The sequence below is a fragment of the Peromyscus maniculatus genome, chromosome 20 (assembly GCF_049852395.1).
Source record: "Peromyscus maniculatus bairdii isolate BWxNUB_F1_BW_parent chromosome 20, HU_Pman_BW_mat_3.1, whole genome shotgun sequence".
Taxonomy (NCBI): domain Eukaryota; kingdom Metazoa; phylum Chordata; class Mammalia; order Rodentia; family Cricetidae; genus Peromyscus; species Peromyscus maniculatus.
Genome location: NC_134871.1, coordinates 40,384,949 through 40,405,618, shown reverse-complemented (window position 1 = coordinate 40,405,618; position 20,670 = coordinate 40,384,949). Strand labels below are relative to the sequence as shown.

General features: G+C 40.6%; 1 long non-coding RNA gene across 1 annotated transcript; it reads right to left on the bottom strand.

Moving 5' to 3' along the window:
* Positions 1-5,716: 5,716 nt before the first annotated feature.
* On the bottom strand, positions 5,717-15,078 carry LOC121824424 (uncharacterized). Its single transcript, XR_013046424.1, has 3 exons — positions 11,832-15,078; positions 9,953-10,178; positions 5,717-5,813 (listed from the first exon to the last, which is right to left on the bottom strand). It is a non-coding gene; the product is annotated as an uncharacterized LOC121824424 (long non-coding RNA).
* Between the last annotated feature and the right edge of the window lie 5,592 nt (positions 15,079-20,670).

Below are 20,670 nucleotides of genomic sequence, written 5' to 3'. Positions count from 1 at the left end.
CTCTGCCTTCAATTCCATTTTCTTCACAAACACATATGTAGAAGATTCATCATACCCTGGACACGTCAAAATAACCATTCCCTAAGACTTTCTCAGACTTCTGTCATGTAATAAAAGAAAACCCTCAAATGTATAGATAAGCTGCAAAAGTATAGAACACTGAACACTATCAGAAATCATTTCTTGGACAGGAGAGATGGCTCAGAGGTTTTGAGCAAAATATCATTCTTGTACAGGACTTGAGTTCAATCCACATCAAGCAGCTCAATACTATCTGTAATTCCTTTAGGGGGACCAGATGACTCTGCCCTCTGCAGGCATCAACACTCATGTGCACAGAACCATACACATATACATAATTAAAAATAATGAAATAAACCTTAAAAGAGAAAGAGACGTCTACTCTATATTTTTCCTTCTGTATGTATTTCTGTTTTCCCTAAATTTTGAGAGAGACACAAAAATCTTATTTGCTAGTCAGAAAACTCTATCCAAACAACCACAAGACTTCTAAAGTGGCTTCTGATCTACAAACACTTCAGTGAGCATATATAGGACAATTAATAACCCATTATTTTCACACCTTCCTTCTCCCAGTAGACTGGTATATGCTAAATTTTATATTTCTCATCTTTGGGTCTCAATCCTTGTGCCTTTGATTTGCTAAGTACTCCATCAAGAGTATTTTGAAAGTTACAATCATGATCACATTCCATAAAAATTAGTCAACAGATGGGGAATATTTACAAATAAATACATTTTGGTGCTAGAGATAAAAGTCAATAGTAGAATGTTTGTCTAGCATGTGGAGTTCAATACAGAGTACCAGAAGAAAAGAAATAAATTCTAAAATAAAGTACTTTTTTAATAAGACCATCATGTTGCAGAGAGACTCCTGTTTCAGATGAATTCTGGGGGCCTCACTCAGACACCAGACACAGCTAGTACCTCTTTACACTGTATCCATAGAAAGATACCTTCATTAAATTATTTTCCTTGGTCTTTCCTTAATTAAAACTAACCAGAATGGCAATTAATAAAAGGTGTGTTAAAGACAGAAAATGCAGTTTTGAATATATCATTTTTGTTTACTTGCTATTTGTATGACAAGAAATGTTCAAATAAGATGGGACAGATAAGACATTAAAACAGAAGGAATGATAATGAACCTCTCTTCAGGAGGTCTAGATTTTAATATCTATCTATTTTAACACTTCAAAATGTATTTATGTCCCCATTTTCTCTGCTCAATCAGTAATTTATTCGGTATGCATTTACCAACAGCATATGTGCTACCTATCAGGCTTTGGTCTGGAATAGAGAAAATAATAAGATTTCAGAAAATGACATTCATAAATGTAATACATTGCTATTTACACAAAGAGCTTTTTTTCTTGAATTATTTTAGCCATAATATGTCTATAAACTTGCTGTTAATAAGACTGTCTGCATTTTATTAAGAGGAAGCAAATTCAAGTAGGTAAATGGCACTCTTAATATTGTGCTGTTGATTTCATATCAGAAGTTGGACTTACATTGCAACTCAATACTGTTCATTTATTGGATAGCAGTCTGATTGACTCTCAAGTCATCAGCTAGATACCTCACATCATCTACTCACCCTTTTCATTCTCCCTGCCCTCCCTCCCTTCCTTTTTGCCTTCTTTTGGTTACTTAATAACTATTTTTTATTGTGTGTTTGCATTATGTGCATGTATGCTTTGTTGTGCAAAGGCTGCTGAATTCTGTGACCTCCAAGCTAAAACCCAATATTACAGTTTTGTACAAGTTTTAAATCACATGAACAAGGTGAGGCAAAAGCATATCTGTGATTCTGAAGGTAAACCTGGAGGCGATGGGTGCAGATGCATGTGAGGGAGGTGCACTTGTAAGTCATAGAATACAATGCTTAGAGAACCTGGTCTTCTGTAGTGCATGGGGAGGAGAGATAGACAGAGCAGCTGAAGAATAAAGACAGCACATTTCCAGTCCTTTGGCCTTTGGATTCATCTAGTGCTCAGCAGCTTTGAAAATAACCCCTCCACTAACATACATATGTAATATGCTGGAGAGGCTGCAATGTCTTTATTGAATCCATTCACCGAAAAGCAAAACTCTTCCAGAAATACCCTCACATATATATGCCAAGATGATGTTTACCAAGTCTCTGGAATTTCTCTATAATAAAATCAAATAGAAATCTGAAATTAACCATCATAGCCCACTTCTTATTTACCACAGACTACTCATTAATACTGAGTAGCTAAAAAGACTTGCTTTAGGATTTTTTGAACTAGAGAAAAGGGATGGCACACTTAGAAAAATCCAGATGACATCACACAAGGAGAAGTCAAAATAGTTATTTTTATTTTGGACGCCATATAGTGTTGAATGTATCCACCTGAAGGGAAATACTTTTTGGTCAAGCTTGAGTCTAAATTTATACATCAAACTTATATCATACTTCCTTCTCTAAATGTTCTGGATAGTCTCACCCTTTACTCCATCCCCACTTTGCTCACTGAATTTTCTTTGCCCTTACAACACTCTACCATACAGGCAATGTGGTCCTTACCCAGTGTTTCAATTGATCCCATAGCCTAGCTTTCATTAATCAGATCACAGAAAGGTAAATGTCAGTGCATGATGTGATTGCATAGTTCATAACATGTGGCCTTATATAATCTCTGTTCTTCCCCTGTTGTCTGATCATCTTATGGATTCTCACCTTATTTTCACAACCATTTGTGTCTCTATGTTTTTCTATCCTTTGTGGCCTGCCACACTGTCTTCTCTTTGCTTTATAGTATAATTGAAACTCATGTCACAAATACTGTGAGGAAACTTTTCCTTTGTGTCCATTTGTGTAACAAGTCATTAAGTCTTTGTAACACACAAATTCTGCACCAACATTTCTCTAATATTGCCATGAAGAAACTAAGAAGCATGATGAGTAAAGAGTGAATGAATGATTGAATGATCACCTTCCTAATAAGAACATGTACTTGAAGTGAGACAAGCAGCTTGGCTATTAAAATTTCATTTTGGGCTAAATAATTTATTTCTGAAAACTGAAACACCTGGATCCTGGTCAGAGAGCATGATGGAAACTTCTCCGTGAAACCTATTTCCCCCATTTCTTTTCTTCATGACATGAGACGAACAGAAGCAGCACTTGGACCAGGCAAGGCAGTCTTTCTCCGACGAGAGAACACGCATAGGAGATAGTAGAGGTGGCTGGGGCAGAGCAGATGTGAGTTCAGGACACAGTTGATAGAAAACAGTGAGGACAATATGTAGGCAGTTATACATCAAAACCAGGACTCAGCCTGTAACAATTGAAATCCAACTCTGCCTCAGTAGGACAATAGCATATGAAGAATAGTATGACAGCGATATGCTCTGTGTGTTCTGTAACCATTGTCCAAACAATGGTTAAATGTGTTGAATGCCTACTGATAGGCCTTGAGAGGAGATTCTCCTGTGTAATGGAAAGAAATAAAAAGGTGCATGGCAGTTGTATCCTTTACATGTAAATAATGGGAAACCCTATCAAGTAATAACTTAATATGTTTTTGGTCATATTTCTAGTAACCTTAAGAATTTACTTTTTCCAGGTGACTAATATTTGATATTTTTAACTGAAATTATTGCAGAAGTAGAATTTCCTGAAGATTCTAATTTAGTAGTCTAACAAAAAAAAAATCTGGTTGCCATGCAACACTTTGTCTGAAGTATTGCAAACTTCCTACTGTGCATACATAATCAGAGATAATTGGGATTCTCGTGATTTTGTTCTCCAGTGCGTCATCTGTCATCTGCTCTGTCTCGAGTTGGTGGAGATTTTTGATTGCTGCTATTTTGGTTGGCGTTAATATATATGGTGGATCGCAGTTAGGTGTGATTTTGCTGATCATTTTCTTCTATAATTATTGTTTCTCTGAGGCTTTGCATCTTTTTTGTTCTTTCCTTTATCTTTATTGAGTCACTCTTTTTTTGCCATCAAAATTAGACAAGAGTATAGAAAGTGATAATCAGATCTTTTCAGTGGAATAAATTGACAAAAGTACAAGAAATTGACAACACTATATTTTAAAAGATGGAATTCTAACCACTGGGCTTTATATCAGTCAACATACTTAGAACACATTAGAAGATGGAAAATGGAATGCAAAGGAGAGAGGGGGAGAGAGAAATATTGGTGATATAAAGTTGATATGATCTGTGATTTTAAGCTGCATTTTGCTCTTTAGCTTCATATTATTGTACATTTTAAGGGAAGTGCTAACACTCAAAGACAGGACTCAGTCTTGATCCATGGCTTTATTATGCATATTATGTAGGGACTGAGTAAAGTGCTTCACTAGAGCCTGGTTCTTACATTTCAAATGGGCATATTAATGAGACTTGCTGCCATGGGTTATTATAAGAATAGCTGGAGTCTGGTTTGTGCTGCTGTAATATAATACTATAGGCTGGGCAATTTATAAAGAACAGATTTATTTTCTCATAGTTTTTTTGGTGTGGGTGGGCAGAGAAGTCCAAGGTAAAGTTTCTGGTAGTTTCAGCATCTATAGAGCATTGATCTGTCCTTCCAGAATACTATTTCATAGCTATATTCTCCAAAGGGTGTCTTCCTATGGGAGGGCAAATTCTCTGTATTAAAAATAGTCTTATTTCCTCTCAATGAGGATGAACTGTAATGATCAAATATCCTCTAAACCACTCATGAATTAGTATCATACACTGGCAATGCATGAGCTTTAGAGGAAACATATTCACACAGCCATAGCCAGCATGGCACGAGTGTGTTTATAGCAGAAGGATTAGTCCAATCATCCTCAGACTCACCATGTAGTGTGGGGCATTTACCCACCACCCCCACAGAGTTTTCTTGAGTGCAATCAGCAGGAAATATTAGATAGAAGGATTTATTGCAGAGAATATCGCAGAGATAAACAGATAGAAAATAAAGTATAGCCTCGAGAGGACCTGGAACCTATTCCAACAGGCCCCGACTGTCTCTGGCCCAGGGTTTTTATAGAGACGCCAAGGGGTGGAGCAAAAGACCTCCTCCCCCAGCACAGCCAAGTGCAGACCATCTCAGACACCTGCACTCAGGCCGGTGGTCCTGATCATCCTCTATTTGGACCTGCTGGGTAAAGCCACGAATAACCCAAGAACGGGCTCCCACAATGTAGGAATATATTCTCTGTTCATAACAGATTCAAAAAGTGTCCACTGTGAGTGTAGATACTTATGAATTGAGTTATTCAAGTTGAAGGGCTGGCTTGAGAAAGAAGAAAATGCCTACCTAACTTGTAAGACTCAAAGCACACATTAGAAGTCAATAGCTGTAGAGGGCTACAGAGAGGCCCATGTTGTAGGAATTAGATGATAGATTTCATTCCCCATCCTTGAAGGTTCCTAGGTGGGACTGACCTTGTATACTTTGCGCAGCTATGTGTACTTCATCCTTTAAGTTAAGAATACCCTAAAGGGATGGAAGCAGAAGAGTTTTTTGACTACCTCAACCTCTCTAGTCTTCTAAACAAAATGTTTCTCAATGTGCTCAAGAGATAAAAACTGACAATACAATGAATCTACCTCATTCTTTATTGTGGAGAATAAATACAATCAAATTGTTCTGTATTCATCATGCATAAAAGGTCTTGGATGCACTCAGAACATGTGGACCACTCTGAGTGTAAGAATGGTAGAGCTTGCAGTCTGTGAGGTTCCACTGCCAAGTCCTTCCTACTGGAAGAAAAGCTCTCCTTCATCTTCTCATGGCATCAGTAAGCATATGTGAACTGAAAGAAATCAGGTAAAGATAATTGGAAGTCACAGGAGCAGTGATGGCAGGGAAGGCACACATCTCCCAGCCTAAAGCAGCCTTGGAATGTACTCAAATGTGACTTTATTCCACACCTTGCACCTCTGTTTATGACTTGCCTATCTTTAGGTTTCTCAGTCAGACCATCTTTGCCTCATTTCACCATCTTAGATGGGTCACATCGGCACTGAAAATACTAAACTCAGTAGTGGGCACACATTCAGGAATTTTCTCCTCTCCTCTTCATCTTTCAATTCCCCCTCCTCAATCCTTCTCTTTCTTCCACTCTACTGTCTTCCTTTCCCCCTCCCTTCCTCCATTCACTCCTCTTCCCAATCTCCTCCTATTCTCCTTCTCCTCTTTTTCTTCCTCCTCTTCTTCCTCCCTCTTCTTCTCTACTCCCTCCTTTTTCTCTGCCCCATTTTCTCCCTCTTTTGTCTTCATCTCTTTGTTATTAATTTATCCTCTTTCATTGCTTCTAGGATACCCACTCATTCTATATATAAGGATTAACAAGAAGCATTGGATAGGACTTGACCTCAGTTTTAGAGAACTGGACAGCCATCCTTCTCTGAGGAGAAGTTGCTGGAAACCCTCTTCGAGGCAGATAACCTAAGGAAATGGATACTGAAGTACAGGAAAGTAGTAACTATTGGTGTTCTGCATCTTGAAGGTACAAAACTTTAAAGCATATATGATACTCTTGCATTGGATAGTAAAAGAAACACGTCTTACTTTGTTCTATATCATTTTTTGGTCATATATCATAAGTATTGAAAGAAAGTTCACAGAGACAATAAAGCTGCACTCACTATACAAGCAATCAATCTTCAGAACCTCTGGACACTTTACAATCTACCAAGCTCCTTCCAATTTCTAAGCTTCTTCCATGAGTTTGCTTCATGCTGACTTGGTGGCCATTTTGTCCTGCCTGGAGTAAGTAGTGCTGAAAGTGTCCTCAAATGATAAGACTGCACTAGCAAAAATCATTGAGTAGAGTCTTTCATCATTTTAAGAAATAGTAACTAACTCATTTGATTATGATTATTTCTTAAGATGCTATATTTGTGGTTCAGAATATTTTTTCTTTGAAAAGAAAAGAGGGCAAGGAGGAGCATGGAATGATCTATGGACTAAAGTTCTACTTAGTCATCAGATAGCTTGGGAGACAGCTGGGCATTTCTGTAAGAAACCCTACAAATTGTGTACTCTCTGTCAGGAGCTCTAGATTCATCTTTGGGGCATCACACACACCACCTGATTCAGTGATTGCACAATGAAGTTCTCAGACTGTTTCCTCTGTTTTTTTTTTTTTTTCCTCTGAAATTCCCCAAAGTGCATCAGTGCATCAGAGGTTGGAGCAGTTTTTCATAAGATCTAATTCCTTTGTAGATTTGGTCCATGAAGCCTCTTTCTTCCAGAAAAACAACAAAACACCTTCCAACCACAGTTGCCCACCATCTTCCTGCCTTAATCCCTAGGGTTTTTATTTAGTTTGGGGTTTTTCTTTATTCTTTTTATAATACAAAAACAACCAATGATTACCAAAACCTTCCATTATATAAACACATAAATGCACGAACATCTTCCTAGTCATAAAAAAATCACTTATTAAGAGTCTGATTTTACTGTACTAAAATAATCTCTGTGTAGTTTGGGGTAGCACCTCATTTAGAATGAAGTGCTGATTTGTGTAACATATTGGATTACAATAACACTTACTTTCTAGGGCCACATTTCTTTGCTTGATGTGACTATTGGCTATTGATGCAACTGAAACAAGTGTCCTTTCTCTTTATTTCCAACAGCATCTGCTTCATAAGGTGGCTGCGAGCACTGAGCTCTTATAGAGATACTGGCTCAAATAAGAAGCATTCAATAAACCTGTCCCTTGATGCCCCAGCATCAACAATTGTAGGCAGTTGGCACTCATTATCTCTGGAAAGGACATGTGCTTCATACCGATTCATCCCATTGTCTCTGCTGATCTTCAAAGAGATCACGTGTAAAGATGCTGCTCCTTCCTGACATGACAAATGCTCAACCATTAGAGGAGAGAAAACAGCCTCCCCTTTGCCCTGTGTCTTTGCTGTTACTGCTTCTAAAAGGAAATCAATTTGTGTGAACAAGGGGGGTGGAGACAAACATTTATCGAGCTCTAGCTGCATGCTAGACACTGTACTGTTTTATCTTTTTAATGTATTCGTTTTCTCATTTAGGTCTTCCCACCATCCAATGAAACAACCACTACAGCACTGCAGAGAAATGAGCCAGAGCAATGTGAATTCCAAGGGTTTTAATTTAGGTCTGTCTGACGCTCGTTCCCGTGATCTTTCTTTTATACAGTGACAGAAAGCAACAGGCGAGGAATGTTGTCTGTGTTGTCTCATTTATCACCGACAGGCACACATGCTCAACAGAACTAGCCTGTGCAAAGCCCATTTAAAAACTTGTTTCAGCTTTAGAAAAGCATAGTGGGTGCAGAAGAAGTCAATTCAGGAGAACAGACGAGGCAAGCATTGCTTGTGATATTCTAGAATGACAATTAATCACCCTTAATATCATGGCCATCTAAATATTACAGGCAGTGACTCTCTATCCTTATCTAATTCTGATTGCTTCTCATAAAGGGATTCAGTCTGAAAATGACCATTTTCTTAATGTAGTGGAAATACATTTTCAATTTTCTATGTACATCAAACATATCCCCCAATGAATTTGAGATTTAATTTAGTCAGAAAGTTGCTGAATGGGGTAACCAAGAGGAGCAGGCTCCATAGAACAGCTCTTTCATCATCCCTTTACTCTTGCTTCAATTATTAGACTTAGTCATGATTATTTACACACACACACACACACACACACACACACACACACACACACACACACAAATAACAGGGAAATTTGCTTCAGGTCTAAGAAATATCAGGAAATGTATAAGTGGACTCTGGAAGTGGCCCAGAAGCTCCCACAATATTGAGAAACTTCCCTGAAGACAGGAAGAAAATGTTTAGAGTCACACGGAAAGACTCAGCTTCAGATTTTTTTCAAGATGCATTTTACAACCTCAAAGTTATGACTGTGGAAACTTTACAGTCTTTCTGCTCTCACTTCAAAGGATTCCCCTAAGAAGCTGCCTGCCTCAGATCTCTCCCATGGCAACACAACCTTATTCTTTTTTGGAATCATAAGCAAAGAATCTGTTAATTTGACTGTTTATTTGCCTTGTGTTCTTTATGTACTAATACTGTTAGTCAACATAATTTTGCTGCTCCTACTACATTGACTGGGGAATAAAGTGCACCAGCTATTCAGCTGTGTTCCTTAGAGACCAGAAGCATTTAATTCTGTCAACAGGAACTGAATTGATTTGTTTAGATGGCTGTCACTGTCTCTGTCTTTTTAAGTCTGCCTATAAGTTTCCATGTGTTCAGTCTTCCTAAAACTCAAATGAAAACTCCATCAAGCCAAAATAAGTAGGGACCACAATGATAAAAGAGGTGCTGTCAAAATTCTCCATTTAATCTCCAGAGCCATGGATAAGATGACAACCTAGGAGTCAGTAAATGTGCTCTGTAGAGGATCAGAGAAAAATTTATTTGGACCTTGAGGCTCTTAAGATCTTTGCTGTAACTACTCAGGTGTTCAGCCACAACAAAAGATGGCCCACAGGCAACCCATGGGCATTTGTGCACTCTGCATTCCTATAAAGTTATATTCACAATGACGGAAAAGAGTCCATATTTCACCCCACTCACATTTGCTGACACCTGACTTTTAGATCAATAGTGTCCTATTGTTTGTGGTTTTTAGATTTTTTTCCAAATATTTTTAATAAATTTATCCAAAATGATAATATAATTATAGTATTTTCCTCTTGCCTCCTCCATCCAACACTTTACACACACACACACACACACACACACACACACACACACACACACACACACACAAATATATAACATAGTTAGTTCATCCCATTTAGTGATATATATATATATATATATATATATATATATATATATATATATAATTTCAGAAATGACCACTTGGTATTAGATAAACATTTAGGGGGGAATCATCCCTGGGAAAGGCTCTTTCTTCCTCATGGCATACCTGTCGTTCTTTGTCCAGGGGTGGAGCCCTGTGAGATTTTCCCTCTTCCATGCTATCATGTCTATTGGTAGTATCCTTGTTTAGGTCTTGTTTTAGCAGCCATATTGTTTAGGTATCATGAGTGAAGCTTCTCTTTCATTTCTTGGAGACACATTCTCACAGCAGCTCTCCTGGTCTTCTGACTCTTACGAGATCCCCACATCATCTTCTGCTATGTCTCCTGAACCTTAGGTGCAGAAATTGTGATCCTGTAAAAATCTTAAAAAGACTTTAAGAAATAAATAAAGGGGAGTAGATCTGTGACATGCTGTCTTATGGACATGACATGCATGCTGCACACAACTGTTTGGTTACCACAACAAGACTCATACAATTTCAGGACAATTAAATTTTCATTTTGAATGAGGGAGGAAAGCTCTAGTTGAGGAGTTCTTAGCACCCGATGGTTGTCAGTAGAGAGAGAATCAATTTCCTCTTTTGGAAAGTAGTCACTAGCAGGTTGCTCACACCCTAGTGAATGGACCAGATTAATGTTTTTTTTTTCTGTGTTTAATATGATTTTGGGAACAGAATATACTTGAGGGGATAGGGGAATTTGGAGGGAGAAAGTCTGAGGTAAGATATGATCAAAATATGTTGTACACAGGTATGGAATTTTCAAAATTAAAATTATCTTAAACATCTTCCATCATAATTATGTAATAAATGTCTTATGCCAATGTCAAGTGTACCATGCCAAATCTTAATCCCTCTATGCTCTGATGGATAGCCTGGTCACCTTCATTTTCCTGAGAAGTCTTTCCTGAGTCTCTATTATCAACCTGAGATATAATTGAAAAAATTATTAAATAACATTTTATCCTTCATGCCTTGTGGTAAGTTTTTCCCTAACATGGTGTTCCCAGGCTCTAGGGCTTCAGAAAGAAGCCTTGCTGACTGTCTCTGGCAAACATCTAATAGTCCTTGACTTAAATTCTGATCTTTATTTTTTCTCAAAGTTCAGTCAAATTACCCCTCTCTAAGAATTGTGGTATTTCAGTATTTAGAGAAAAAGAGATATTTGGTGTCAAAAGTTGTGGGTTAGGAGTAGCTCTAGCAGAGGCTGGAGAAGGATTTTTGAAGTTCTTGTTTCTTTGCAGTCTTCTACCACAAGCATACACAAGCAAGTACAAGCATCGCCAGACCCTTGCAAATAATGGGCAGGCAGAAAATATGTGGTCTATGAATAGTTAGATGTTGCTTATGTTACAATGCTGCTTGGAATATTAAACAGACCCAATTTATATAAAGCATCTGTCCTACAAGGAAGCACATAATATATGCAAAATAAATGGTTGTTATTAAGATTATTTTTACCTTCCCACCTGGAATATGTTCTGCACTGTCTAAATGTCAGATCATTTTGTCTCCACTCTCTGTGTCATCACTGTCTATTTGGCATCCTTATCCCTCAGCGACTGAAGGCTATTAGAGGTAAAGTTTGTATCCTGAAGCATGTGGCTAAATGCCTGGCTGGGATTGAGAAGACCAAGAATGTCTTAAGTAGAAATTAATCAAATAATAAATCTATCCTTGTTGATAGATAAGGGGCTAATAGGAAGATACCACACACAGTGACTGAGGACATCCTCAGGGTAGTGTGCAGCCCCTAAGCACATCTCTGCAGTGTTATTTATATGTATGTTTTCATGGCTGACCATAAGGCATTAGAAAACCAGTTGGTGACTTGGAAGATATCTGGAATCAGATCATCATCATGTAGACCTCTTAGGTCATGCAGATCACTAGGTCAGACCCTAATGCCCTGAGCTTGACCACTGGGACCAGTTCCTTTATTGATGTAGTGTTTCTCCATAGGGAACTTCTATGTTTTCCTTACCATTTATTACATATGAGCAACTTCTGTTTAGCCTCTGGCCACTGACAGCAGGAATCTTTAGTTGGTTCCCTTCTGTCTTCTCCTTTCAGCTTACATCTTCCCCCTGGATGGTCTGTCTTGATATTATTCAGACCTGTCTCTGAGACAAAGCTATCACCTCTCCCAAGCTCCATACATATGGTTCTAGATGATGAATATCGGTAGAATCAAGAATCTAAGATCTGGATGCAAACAGAGAAGGAGAAGTCAGCAATCTGCTGAATACAATAAAATAGAGTCTGAGAGTAAGATGGACAAAAACAAGCATGGCATAGTATCGCCTAAGGACATGGTTCCCAGTGAAAAGCATGAACCAAGAGATGACTGACAGTAGCAGGACTGATTATTATGGCATTTGTTTATCATGTACAAGACTCTAGGCTTTATCCCAGCACCGCATAATAAGAAAATAGGTAGATGATAATAGGTAGAGAGATAGATAGATAAACAAATGAAGAAGGAAAGTTAAGGAAGACATTTCATTGTGTAAAGTCCACACCACACAAGCCTGCTGATGTTAGTTCAGGTCCCCAGAAATCACACTGAAGCAGGATGCAGTAGTGCAGGACTCTGTTATCAGAGTGCCCTTTTTGGAAGATGAAAAGTAGTGACAGAAAAATCACTTGAAGCATGTAGGTAGTTAACCTGACACATGCAGCAGTAAAAGAGACCCTGATTCAAGGTGGAAGATAAAGATTGACACCCAAGCTTGTTCTCTGGCCTTCACGTGCATTCCATGGCATACATGCTCCTGCACACATACACATGAACACATACATGCACATGCTTTTTAAAAAAGTAAATAAATAAAAACAATAACGAAGCTGGGCAGCGGTAGCTTACAACTTTAATCCCAGCATTCAGAAGGAAGGTGGATCTCTGTGAGTTCAATGCCAGCCTGGTCTACAGAGTGAGTTCCAGGACAGTCAGGGATACACAGACAAACCCTGTCTCGAAAATCAAACACAATAAAAACAATGAATAAATGAACAGGTAAATAAATAAATAAATGAAATAGTTAAATGCATCTTCCTATGCAAGAAAAGTCCTTGAATTGGGAACATAATTAATTAGTCAAGTCTACCTTACTATTCAGTACAATCATAAACAGATTCATATTTTAAAAGGCATGATGAAATAAATGTTTATTGTCCAACAATTTCAAAAACAGATACAGGAGGAAATAAAGTAGCAGCTTTCTCTTCATAGAGATGTCCTGAGGTGCATTCATGAAACCTTCTGTAGGAGGATCCAGAGGCTTTTGTTGACTCAGCAGTATCCAGGGGGTCCAAGGTGAGCTCAAGACAATTGTTAACAGTACTTTGTGTCTGCCCCTACGATATCCACCTGAGAAGCTCTGCTAGATCTGTTGTCCCTTCCCCACCACCCCAGCACCACCATGCATTTCTGGGGTTAATTTTGCCTGTTCACTTATTCTGCATACTATCACTTTTCAATGAGAATCTATTTATAGTGCCCATTACATTATTTATCAACTTCATTTCACGATTGACAACCTATTACTAGCATTCATTATGCTAATTTGCAAAACATCTGCTATTGACCAAAATAAATAACTGAAACCCATCATTTGTGTTTGTGGTGTTCATATTTCAGATGAAAACATGTAAGAGCCAGCATAGTCTAGCTTAACGAAGTGATCATACACATGGGATCATACTATTGTTGCTGGGGCAGTCTGAGACAACTACAGGAGTCTCCACATCGTTCTTGCTGGCTCATTCTCCCTTCTCTTGCCATAAGAACTATTTTGGAACAGCTTTAATGATGCAGCTGATTGAGAGATATCACAGAAGGTCGACAGTTTAAGATTCTTTTTTTTTTAAAGTCAGACGGTTTGGGAGTATGGGAATAACTACTCAGAACTTTATAAGTACCAGCTGAGCTTTCTTAGCTGAGACTCCACTGTAAAACAACAATACCCAACAGTTTCCAAGTTTTCATCCTTTTACACAAAATGTCCTCTCACATTCTCTACTTCTGTCCTCTTGATGGGTGCATTGTCCTCAACACTTGTTGAGAAATGGGCATAAGTCAAACAGGGACATAGAATTCTTAAATAGTAAGGAAGACACAGGAAAAGAGAAGTTAAGGGTAGGGTTTATAGCTAAAAAAAAAATCCATGCTGGGAAAGATGCTAATATGTTTCTTGGCCATGTTCTTTACTACTATAAAGCATCCTTGACAAAGCAACTTAAGGAGAGAGGTTTATTCTGGCTTACGGTTCTACAGGCAATACAATCCTTAGCTTCAAAGACACGGGCAGCAGGGACACGGGGATGGCCCATTACATTGCATCTACAGCTGGAAAGCAGAAGAGAATATAGGTGGGGCCTGTCTATAAACCCCCGAAGCTGACCCCCAGTCATATACTTCATTCTGAAATGTTCTACTATCTAAAGGTTCCATAACCTTCCCAAACAGTGCCACCAGTTCAAACACACAAGCCTACCAGGACATTTCCCATTCAAAGAAAAACCAAAACTGAACAATGACTAGAAAGGTATTGGTAGGATTGCTGCATCCTAAAGAAGGCGGTCATGGACCCACAGACTGACCAGGACGCAGAGAGGAAACAGGTCAGCAAAATTCTGGTCAGTGAAATGAGCATGCACGAATCTTCCATGTAAGTTTCTGTTCTCTGAAATATCGTGTCTAGTTGGGAAAGAATGCTGCAGTCAGAACTCCACCAGTGACACGGAGAAATGGACGAGATCTACATGAATAGCCTGGTCATGAGTGGGAACAATGAAGGGCGACAGTCGAGGGAAAGAGTGGGAGATCCTAGCTGGATCAAGAAAAGAGAGGGAGAACAAGGAATAGGAGACCGTGGTAAATGAAGACCACATGAGAAGGTGAGAAGGGGAGGAAGCAGAGAGCTAGGGAGGCCCACGGAGATCCACAAAGATACCCCCTCAAAAGACTGCTGGCAATGGTCGCGAGACAGCAGGAACTGACCTACTCTGGTGATGGGATGGCCAGACACCCAGATAGTGGTGCCATAAACCCCATCCAAGGACTGAGGAATCTGAAGGCAGACATCCACGGCTGGGCCCCTGGTGGAGCACTGGGAGTCTAATTAGTGAGTAAGAAGAGGGTTTATATGAGCGAGAACTGTTGAAGTCAAGCCTGTAATTAAGGAATTAACAATAGTTACTAGCATCACAGAAAAAAAAAAAAAAAAAAAAAAAAAACAACGACCTAAGAGCTCTGTGAAGGAATCACAGGAAAATATTCTCCGGATCATGTCAAATAAAACTGAAATATGAATCATCAGTCGGCTGATTTTCCTTTTTCTTCTTTTTTCATTTTACATACCAACCACAGTTCACCATCCCTCCCCTTCTGCTGTTCCCCACTCCCCTCTCCTTCTCAGAGGGGATAAGGCCTCCCTCGGGGGAGTCAACAAAGTCTGACATCCCAAGTTGAGGCAGGGTCAAGCCCATCCACCCTACATGAAGGCCGAGCAAGGTAACCCACCATAGGGAATGGGCTACAAAAAAAGCTAGTTCATGCACTTAGAGTAAGTCCTGGTCCCACTGCCTGGGGCTCCACAAACAGATCAAGCCACTCAACTGCCACCCACATTCAGAGGTCAGCTGATTTTCTATATCAATCGGTTAAGAGAAAATGCAAGAGACAGTTGAACATGAAACATAGTTGGTGCCACTGTGTTGTTGACAACACTCCACACCATACCCTGTCTATACAACTCTCAGACAAAATAAATGTGGAAAGATGAAGTTGATATGGGAGGAACCAGAATGGAATGGTGTTGTTGGAGAGCTTCTCTGCTTGGCCATTAGTTCAGGCCTAACATTGTCTAGCTCTTACTCTTATATTTAGGCCATTTCTATTAATCTTTACTTTGCCACATGGCTCTTGGCTTAACGGCACTTGATATCTTCCTTGTCATGGCGGCAGCTCCAGGCAGTCTCCTCTCTGCCTTCTTGTTTCCTCTTTTCTCCTCTCTATTAGTTCCGCCTATACTTCCTGCCTGGCCACTGTTCAATCAGTGTCTATTTATACAGAGCGATATCCATAGCAGAATGGAAGGATATCAGTCAATAGCAATACATGCACCTTCTCCACAGCGAGATTCAAGGAAATAGCCATTTGGTGAAACTCGGGGAATCCTGGGGAAGAGGGGGAGAAAGGATTGTAGGAGTCATAAGGGTCAAGAACACCATGAGAAAATCCACAGAATCAGCTGAACTTGGCTCATAGGGGCTCACAGAGTCTGAACCGACAACTAGGTAGACTGACAGGACAGAAGTAGGCCCTCTGCATATGGGTTACAGTTGGGGAGCTTGATCTTCTTGTGAGGTTCCTAATGGTGGGAGCAAAGGCTGTCTCTGACTCTTTTGCCAACTTTTGGGACTCTGTTCCTCATACTGGGTTGCCTTATCCAGCCTTAATACAAGGAGGGGAGGTGCCTGGTCTTGCTGCAACTTGATATGCCAGGTTTGGTGGCTATCCATGGGAGGCCTGCCCTGTTCTGAATGGAAATGGAGTAGATGAGAGGGCAGAATGGAGGTGGGGGAGAGACTGGGAAGAAGAGGAGGAAGGGGAAACTGATCCAGGATGTGAGATGATAATAATAATAATAATTTAAAAATAACCAGGTCGAAGATTCCACTAGGATATCTAAATAAAGGGCAGTAAAATTTTAAGAATGATGTAAAACAAGTATTAATTTTTAGAAAATATATTAAGCAAACACTAGTGTGCATATATTTAACATACAGCTATGGATAACTAAATTTGAAAGATGCAGGCTCACTCCACACAAGAAGCAAAATAGCTTGTTTTTAGTAGAAATCATGGAACATGCAGATGAAACAGGTGGGTGTACACTGGCAAGGACTGGAAAGGTCAGATGAAGACTGTGAGTTACCCATGGACAAGGACGCCTGCCTTCAAATGTGTTCAGATGCCATCTTACGGGAAATGCCAGTTTTGAGTAAATGTAGGTGAAATGTCTCTTGTGAAAATGTCTTGCTGGGCGTTGGTGGCGCACGCCTTTAATCCCAGCACTCGGGAGGCAGAGCCAGGCGGATCTCTGTGAGTTCGAGGCCACCCTGGGCTACCAAGTGAGTTCCAGGAAAGGCGCAAAGCTACACAGAGAAACCCTGTCTTGAAAAACCAAAAAAAAAAAAAAAAAAAAAAAAAGAAAATGTCTATAGCCATCTAAACTGTTTGCTTAGACTGCTGAATTTGCCTAACTTCTGTTGATTTTAGAGAGTCCTGCAGGATCTTGTACCTCAAGAAAACTTCTTTGAACCATTGAGTCAGTTGTATAAACAAAATAATGAAGATGGCTAAAAATGAGAAGTGAGCTTGCTCATTGCATTGAAGCCTCCCAGCCCGGAGAATCTGTGTCACAAGGACACAGAACAGTATTGTGATAACAATCAGCTCTGCTAACAATGTCTGAACAATTGCTATATGCCCCAACCTATCAACTCATTCTTAAGATGCATTATGTCATTATGTTCAACCACATTTTTAGATGAGAGGCTTTGCAAAAGTCAGGACATGGTAACAAGAAAACAGAGTCAGGCATGTGAATTTCAAGCTGCAGTAACTCGGGGCAGACCTGCACAAAATCAAGCCAGCCACAATCCCAGCATGGACAGGGGAGGTGCTCATGAACTTCCTCCGCTAAGCTAGAAGCTATTAGTAATAGATGGCTGCTGGTTGAAGGAGAAGCAGTTTTCTCCAGAAATGTGGTCCTTAAAAGACTACAAATGTGGTCCTTAAAAGACTACACAGTGAGGCTGCCCGAAACTGCAAACCAGGGAGATACAACGTCACACTCCTCTAGGAATCTCTCTGAGGTACTTTTCTTGACTTCTAAGTTCTTTGATCTGAGCAGCTCATTAAGAGCCAAAAAAATTGGGTGCGAAGAAGAGGCGTCCATAATTAGTACTGAAAGACCCCCGAAGGCAGTCTTCCCTCTGGAGAGACCCTCGCCCAGAGATCACACGAGACCACAAGTCAGATGCAAACAGCAAGAGGCTTTATTCAGGAACACGGGTACCCGGGGCAACACAGTCCCTCAAGAAGCTCAAGAGACTGGCGCGCCCCCGGGCTGGAGCGGAGGGTTTTTATAGGGTCGGGCAGCAGGAGCACGAGGAGGGCGGGTTCAAACTCAGGGCAACTCATGGTTTACAGGGCTCTGATTGGACGATTCAAATGAGGCCGGGTTCAAACTCAGGGCAGCTCGTGGTTTTTCCCCGAGCTTGACACGCCTGCTGCCTGGCTCCAAGTTGTTTTTCTGACCTTTAGTACCCTTTTCTGGGGCCAGGAGGCCGGCTGTAGACACCCTGCGCTTTTCAGACCTTACTTGAAATGGCGTTAGGCTAAGCTAGTATGCTGGGATCTTTCAGTACTAAAATTTATCTACCTTTTGGTTAGGTCGTCCGCGACCTGTTTACTTTCGGTTCGCCGCACCGCGAACTTTCTTCGCTCGCTCTTTGTCTACAGAGAAGAGCAATATGCCTGCTTTTGTCGCGGATCCCCACCACCTGGGGACTTACCAGTGCACTGCCCTGACTGCGAAGAGTTCTGAGCCTTCAAGAGACAGGGGAGGTAAAGGCTCCGCGAACGGGCCATCACTTGTTGCGTCTGCCTCGAACAGCAAGGAAGACACAACACCAGGCTCTTCTCCAAGCAGTTTATTCAGGAACCTTGAAACAATCTTCTGACTTCTGACCCCGGAGAAAGCCAACCCACAACCTAAATAGCTTCTGGGCAGCCAACCCCAATCTGCTACGTGGGTACTGCGGATAGGTCCAGGTGCGCAGAAGCAAGCCAAATCCCCAGCCTTAGCCAAATAAGGAGTTGTTGATCACAGAGTGTGCTCACCATAGGGAGGGTGGAAGGCAGAAGCCAGCGCCATCTTTGAGCCATGGCTGCACGCAGCTCTCTATAACACATGGTGCAGTAGATGGCCCTGAATATATAGGCTGAACCAACTGGACTCAGCGGGTATTTAAAAAAAAATTGTGTGAGCACATGAATCCTGGAGAGAAAAAAATGGCAGGGAAGGTAAGGGACGAGTAAGAGAGAGAGAATAGGGGTGGACTTGATCAAAACAAAATTTATGCATGCATGAAATTCTCAGTAAAATATAAAGAGGCTGGAGGGATTGCTCAGTGGTTAAGGACACTTTCTATTCTTGTTAGGACAGGGGTATTTTTTATTCTTAGCATGCTCATGGCAGCCCACAACCTTCTGTAACTCCAGTTCCAGATGATCTGGCACCCTCTTTTGGTCTTATCAGATACTGTAAACAATAAATGAAGCTTAAACATACAAGCAAACACTCATGTACAATAAAGTAGAAACACTACTTCAAAATAAATCCTATAGAATAAAAGGAAATCAGGCTCAGGAAAGAGAAGCAACTTGCTGAGATCCTAGGCTAATGACTGGGTTACTGAAATGCAGCTGGGATCAAGGGGAAAGCCAGGGCTTTCTCTCATCGAAGAGTCCACAAGCTCCTACTCCCTGCCTCAGCCTCAGAGCAAATAGCATGAAAGGTTACATTTGTCACAGGCCAAGGACAAGACAGAGGTGTAAGGAATCTCTGCTGTGGCATAAGTTTTTCTTTGCAGTGGGGCCCCAATGAGTACACAAAGCTTTTGAGATTTCGATTCTTCATTTACTAAGGACAGGGTATTAAGTGGGTAGAGGAAGGGTTCCCTCTAAAGGCCTAGCTCCTAACAGACCATATAAGCCCATGAGATGGCCCACTCTTGCCTCTCATCCCGGGTCGTTTCCCTTGTGCGGTCTATGAAAATGCGCTCAGCAAGCACCTCATTTCGAGACTGCCACCTCAAATCAGATACTAAGCTGCTTAGGTCGCCACCTGTGTGTCACAGAAATCACATTCCGTTCAATTAAGCTAAGTGGACTCTGAAGTAAAGTCACATGCTCTGCAATTTGCCTGATTTGGGGATGGGGGCGGGGAGGGTGGGAAGATAAGGAGAGAAGCACACTTGCCCCGCAGTGTCACGTGACCAGAACACAAATAGGATGCTATTTTAGAAAGGTGACATTTGTGGTTTCCTCCATGGCCTGCAGATTGCGGAGAAAGCAGCAGCGCTGAGGCCTCCTTGAAGCATCAGTACTGATTATGAAGTGAGGAAAAGTGGGACGCTGCCGGTAACGTGACAGGGGACTGCACAGGATGGCTGTTGTGGTGAACGCTCCATCATTCTTATAGGTGGTCCATTTTAAATGTCTCATCTTCCTTTTGTTGATCTGTATCAAACCCAGATTGAGTCTTTTCTTGGTGCCAATGGGGAAGGCAACCTTTGCAGATAGAGCTGCTTTGATAGTCAGAATTTGCCTACTGGACAGTCTTCACGTTTCTCCCAATCCAGGCTTCCTGTCATAATGGGGTAGGCTGAATGGCAAACTGTATAACATACATAAAATTGCTTTGTAAGTTGGGAGGAGCTACACATGCATGTGAACGATGTTTTTTTTTTTTAAGATAGTATATTGATTTGCCACTGATGCCTTAACAAAATGTCACAAACTTAGAGGCTTAGAACAACACAAATGTATCACTTTGTTTTGGTTACTTGTCCCATCTAGGCATTACTGAAATAGAACCAAGCTTTCTGCAATGCTGTGTTCTTTCCCATGGTGCTGGGGGAGGCCACACTTTTTTGCTTCCTCTGGTTTCTTGAAGCTATTTTGGCTTGGGGTTGCATTCTTTCATTTTCACAAATAGCAACATGTGTGAGGCTTCACACAGTGTTCT